Below are 6,364 nucleotides of genomic sequence, written 5' to 3' on the forward strand. Positions count from 1 at the left end.
CACACTCCTGACTAGTCCCCTGGAATCCCAGGCATTTTTCCGTCTGTCCTTGGCTCACATGAAGGTGGGTTTATAACTCCTTGCCGCCCGAGTTCCTAAATGAGCCCCACACCCTCTGCCAGAGCTGCTATAATTTTATCGAAATGGGACCCATTCCCTTTGATCTCCTCTGGTTCTTAAATCCAGCAGTTGTGTGTTCGAACATCAATAGAAATGGGGCTTCAAGCTTCCTCTTTCATTATCTTTCTCAAAGATAAAAAAAAAGAGCAAAAGGGAAAAAAAATCCTAAGCTTTGTAGATGAGGCAATATTTTTATTTTTTGTTGATCTAATCAGATCAACAAAAGTTGTTGTTTCGAAATATACGTCCGCTCTCATCTCTCTATTTTAAAGGTGGCTTTTCTTAAAAATAAATAAAACCATGAACACCACCGTCTGCATCCTTTGCCTGCAAATGTGGGAGGCCCCCTGCATGGTCCATTCCCGTGGGTGAGGAGAGGTTTCTGTGTGTTCTCCAGCTTTGGAGGTCTTGAGGTGAGTCTGAGAGCTTTGTGATCAAGGATGAGATTCAAGCCTTCCAATGAACTCCCCTATTTTTTCAAAAAGGAACTTTGTGTTCTTGGCAGTGTGGGGAGAAGAGACTTCTAGATTAGAATAATTAAATATCTGACCCACGACTCCCCAAATGCCTGTGGCTTTTTGGGCTTTGATGTGGGCAGCTTACTGTAGAATGGAAAAGTACAGCTTCTGCTCAAGGCCATCAGCATCTGGGAGTGAGGAAGGCTAACAGTGAAGAACTCCAGGGTCTCTGGCTTGAAAACAAACGGACAGGACCCCAGCCAGAGGATCTGGGCAGTGGGAATGTAAGCACGCACGACTCTTGCAGACATAACTCTTTCACTTGGCCGATGGCTCATCCCTCTGCCAACCTCCAGGGCCTTATCTGGAACCCCACTGTCTCTCCCTCCACCCACCCTCGTTGGCCTTTCCCAGTTCCTCCTTCTTGCTGTCTCCCTCCCACCAAAAGCCTTTGCCTAAGGCTGTTCTATCTGGCTAGAATGTTTTCATCTCCTTTCTCTTTATATATTTAACCCCAATTCATTCTTTACCTCTCTGCCCAACTGTGTATTACTTAGAGTAGGACAGGCTAAATTGTAGTAACAAATAGCCTTTGGAAACTCGATGGCCTAAGAAACAAAGGTCTGTTTCCTACTACCATTATTATTATTTTTAACTTGTTTATTTGAGAAAGTGAGAGTACCGATGGAGGGGCAGAGGGAGCTGGAGCTGGGCAGGGAGCCCGATGTGGGGCTTGATCCTGGCACCCTGGGATCATGAGCTGAGCTGAAGGCAGCCGCTTAACCAACTGAGCCACCCAGGCACCCCTGCCTGCTACCACTAAAGTCCGGTCTCTCAGCTCTCCAGGTGACTCCTCGAAGCAGCCACTAGGGGATCCATCGTCTGCCTCTGCCATCTTGGAGATGGAAAAGTGAAAATATAGGAGATTGCATAAATATTTGGCTTACCTCATTTCTGCCTTTATTCCATTGGCCAAGACCTAGTCACGTGGGTCCACCTCGATGCAAGAAAGGCTGGGAAATGTAACCTTCTTAGGACCATGTAGCATTGTTTCTGCAAGGGTCACTTCCTCAGTAAGCCTTTGTTGCCTCCCCATGGGATCAGCGATCCCAAGCTTAAAGCACCTGTTTACTCTGTTGTTTTCTTCTTTGGAGCACTTGTTGCAACTGCAACATGACATTAGTTTGTGTGATTCCTGGTTAAAGTCGATCTCCTCGAATGTGCTGTAAACCCCACGAGGGCAGGGTTCTTTCACGGCCTGCCTGAAATATAGCAGGTGCTCAATTAATCTTTTTTTTTTTTTGACTGAGGGAATTAGTCCATCAATCTGGTCACTCCTAGGACAATGCCAGGCAGAGCCCAGGACCCCTCTGCATACAGCCTCTGCCCCTGGCAGTTTGGTGTCTCCGTTTGATTCCTGAATCCATATCCCACGAAGGTGTTTCTGATTGGCTGAGCCCAAGTCACATGACCATGACCTTGTCGCATGGAAGGATGGAAAAGCAGTTGTTGGTCTCCTATCTTGGGGAAATGCAGGCCGTGAAGGGGGAAATAACCCAAATATAGGGAGTATGCGCAAAGATAGTGGGTGGCTCCAAAAAAGAAAAGAAAAGAAAAGAGAAAAGAAAAAAAGAAAAGAAAAGAAAAGAAAAGAAAAGAAAAGAANGCAAAGATAGTGGGTGGCTCCAAAAAAGAAAAGAAAAGAAAAGAAAAGAAAAGAAAAGAAAAGAAAAGAGAAAAGAAAAGAAAAGAAAAGAAAAGAAAAGAAAAGAAAAGAAAAGAAAAGAAAAGAAAAAAGAAAAGAAAAAGCCTACCGTCCATATAGGAAGTTTCAGTTCTGTATGGAGCCTGGGGTGGGTTTTGGGGTGAAGTTAGGAAGGCATGGAGGGACAAAACGGAGACTCCTAGAGTGACCCCAAATGCACGAAGGGCATGCCAAAATTGTTTTGGTTTTCTTTTTCAAAGTTTGATGAAAAACATAGGACCATAGAGCAGAAGATGGTGAAAATATATTTTTAAAAATCAGATTCTAAATATAAATCTTTTCAGCCTCTCATGTTGTTTTTCACTAATTTGCTTTGTTTTTTCTCTTGAACTTATTTTTAAAAATCAGATAGCAGGAAAAACCTTGAGAAACAGATGGCGGTGGGGGAGGGGCTTAGGCTAGCACCAGCCCCCCACCCCCAAGGCTTGGGTCTCAGCTGCTTCTGCCTGGACTCAGGCCCTCTGTTTCCATCAGGCGAGATGATGGTCTGCACCCGGCCCCTTGATCATTGGTGGGGTGCCGGGAGGTGGGAACCTAGCAGCACAAAGCTTTCCCTTCATCCTGCCGGGCAGGGCACACTTTGAGGAATGACGCGCAAGCTGGCTGGCAGCCCCGGGCATCTTCCAAAGGATACTGGGGGAGCAGGTGGAGGGGGACAAAGCCTTGGCATCTTTGCCAACCTGTAGAAGACAGATGATGCTGCCGAGCAGACCTAGAGCCCAGGGTAAGTGAGGGGAGGGAGGCTCAGAATCTGAGTCTTGAGTCTGGCTGTAGGCCAGTATCCAAGTTACCCTTCAGACAAGATCTGTGTGAGATGGAACAGCTCTTGCTGGAACAGATTAAATCAAAGTTGTGTTTTGGCAGGCGGGGGGGAATGACAGAGACCACATAGCCCCAATTCCCTTTGATTACCTTGCAAAATCTGGAAGAGACACAGAAGAATCTACCATAAGGTCCAAATTTTACAACAGCCAGAGGATGGTAAAAATATTTATTTCTTCCAATCGGTCTCATTTGGGCCTATAGTAATGCTCCCTGGAGAGATGCTTGGATGTTCCTTCTCTGTCTTTTCTCCTGTATCAGTTAGGAGAGGCTAGTTCTTGCTGCAGTAACAAAAACCCTTCAAATCTCAGCAAATGTCTCTGGCTCACTCACTGCACACGTCCATTGTGGGTCAGCATCATGGGTCCATCTCTGCTGCTAGCCTGATAGAACGGCCACTGTCACGAACATTACCAGCCATGGTAGCAGAGGGAAGAGAGAGTTCTGAAAGCTCTCTCGGTAGCAATTAAATGCTCCAGCATGGAAGCAACTCCACTTCTTCTTGGGTTTATTGGCCAGAACTACCTACCTGGTCCCACCCAACCACAGGCAGGCTGGAAAATGCATTCTTAGATGTACAAGAACTAGAAATATAGGGTAAGAAGCCCTTAAGACTACTCACTACCACATCTTCTCCTCCTGCCAGGTTCCTCTGCTCTCTTTGGACATCTCTGGCCTCCTCATAAAGTCCCACTCCATGAGGGAGGCTCTGGGTCAGGCCCTTTGGGTTCCAGACACACCTCTTACTTCCAGCCTTCAGTATCAATATAGGAGGATGTCTTTGGATTTTCAGAGTGAAGCATCTCCAAATTAGATACAGCTTTCTTGTGTTAGTATTGGTGGCCTCTCCTAGCACTCCCTGAGAATGTTGTTTTGCTGAGAAACTCTGTCCATTCATACTGCTCTACTAAAGACTTCCAGGAGTGAGAGGAGAGAGGGAGAAAGAAGTTGGTGAGGGAGAAAGAAAATCTTACCTTGATGCAAACTTGAAGTTTTCTCTTAGAATTAAAGACATGATGCTTACCGTTCCTTACCCTGTTTCTCTGGCCCTGGGTGAGGCATAGCATTGCCCTCCACAACCTGCTGTACGATGGGGTTTACACAGGGGTGGAGTAAAAAACTGTGTGCCGGTAGCTCTCAGAGGACACTCACTAGACCAGCAGCAGCAGCACCATCAAGGAGCTTGTTAGAGATGTGAATTCTTGGGTCCCTTCCCAGGTTTACTGAATTGAAATGTCCGTGGTTGATGTCCAACAATGAACTCGCTGAAGTTTGAGAGCCCCTGGTATACACCATCGCTTTCTATGTGGCCTTGCACAAGTACCTGAACCTATCTGGGTGTTAGCCTTCTTATCTGCAGAATCAGAATAGGGACCCCCACCTGGTAAGGCCAATGGCTCTTGGTACAGAGTATCCAATACAGAGGACTTTTGTTCCCCCTTCCTTTCCTCCCTGTGGCTAATTGATCTTTCCAAAAATGGCCACAGCAATATCTCCCATCCCACATGTTCTTTCTTTTTTCTTTTTAAAGATTTATTTATTTATTTGAGAGAGAGAAAGAGAGAGAGAGAGAGCATGAGCAGAAAGGACAGAGGAAGAGGGAGAGCGCATCCCAAGAGACTTTCTGCTGAGTATAGAGCCAGCCATGGGTCTTGATCCCAGGACCCTGAAATCATGACTTGAGCAGAACCAAGAGTCAGATGCTCAACCGGCTGTACCACTCAGGTGCCCCTCACGTGTTCGTTACATACTATGACAATCCCCCCATTGCGTGGTGGGGTCCACAGACTCTCCTTTAAACCTGGGAGGACCTTTGTGACTGCCTCATCCAAGTATGGCAGAGGTAGTGCCACGTGACTTTGGAAGTCAGAGCACAAGAATGCATGCATTTCCACCTTGCTGTCTTTGGGCTCTTGAAATCCAGCCACCATGCCATGAGAAAGCCCAAACTAGCCATGTGGAAAGACTGCATAGAGAGACCATGGGTAGGCTGACAGCCAGCTGAGGTTCCCGCTGACAGCTGATATCAACCATCAGATGTGTGAGTGACAGTACTTCCTGATGATTCCAGCCCCTGATGGTTGCACCACCCCATCAAGGCTTCTTCTCTGAGGTATCAGACATTCTGGAATAGAGTGATCTATCCTGACGGTGCCCAAATGGCTGCCCATATAAACTGTCAGGATAATATAGTGGTTGTTTTATGCCAGTATGTTTTGGGGTGCTTTATTATAGAGTGGTAGAAAACTGATGTGCTCCCCACATGTTGACCTGGGAGTTCAACCACACTGGCTTAGGGCATCCAAGAGTGGAGGGGCAGAAGTTGGTGGGAGTGGGAAAGAAATGTGCATAAAAGGCAAAGTCCCACCTCCCCTGCCCTTGTAGGAACCCTGAGGCAATAGAACTCTGAAGGGTAAACAGTAAGGGGTTGAGATAGAAGAGAATGTTTAGTTGCTATTCACCAAGACAGGGTGTCTCCTGGAATTCCCACCAGGCTGGCCCCTAACGTTTGCCCAGCTCAGAGCAGGAGCACATATGGAGGCCCACCTACCACAGGCCTATGTGGTGAGACATTCGAAGTAATAAATCAAGCCAACACACGGTGAAGTGTGTCCCATCCTCCCATCGTGACATACAGAACTTCAGGATAATGTGGAAGGCCAGGTTCAGAATCTTGGTTCCTAGGAATTTCTTGCTGGAAGGTACTGACAAATGAGGATCCAGCTCCTAGTTCATGACCTGTCTCCCTTCACTCTTCACTCTCAGCTCCATCCCACACGGTCTTGGTCTCAGGATCCTTATTTGTAAAATGAGTCTATCACCTTCTCAGCGTGCAATGAGAATTAAAAGCAATGAGCATGCGCTAGCAAGCAGTAATTGCTCAATAAATAAGAAGAATAATAACAGTATTTTGATGTTAAATATTTCAAGTGCTATCATTTGGAAGAAGACTTTGATCTATTTTGTAGAGCTCCAGGGTATATAATTAAGACCAGTGGTTGGAAGTCATAAGAAAGCAGATTTTGGTTCAACCTAGAAAGATCTTTTTTTTTTTAATTTTATTTTATTATATTATGTTAATCACCATACAGTACATCCCCAGATTCCGATGTAAAGTTTGATGCTTCATTAGTTGCGTATAACACCCAGTGCACCATGCAATACGTGCCCTCCTTACTACCCATCACCAGTCTATCCC

General features: G+C 46.1%; 1 long non-coding RNA gene across 1 annotated transcript in view; it reads left to right on the forward strand.

Annotated features, from left to right (window-relative positions):
- Positions 1 to 413: 413 nt before the first annotated feature.
- The window catches only part of LOC117795754, a 49,247-nt gene continuing 43,296 nt past the window's right edge, over positions 414 to 6,364 (forward strand). The window contains exon 1 of the long non-coding RNA XR_004619882.1: positions 414 to 533. This is a non-coding gene — a long non-coding RNA (uncharacterized LOC117795754). The remainder of the gene's footprint in view (positions 534 to 6,364) is intronic.

The sequence above is a fragment of the Ailuropoda melanoleuca genome, chromosome 13 (genome assembly GCF_002007445.2).
Source record: "Ailuropoda melanoleuca isolate Jingjing chromosome 13, ASM200744v2, whole genome shotgun sequence".
NCBI classification, from domain to species: domain Eukaryota; kingdom Metazoa; phylum Chordata; class Mammalia; order Carnivora; family Ursidae; genus Ailuropoda; species Ailuropoda melanoleuca.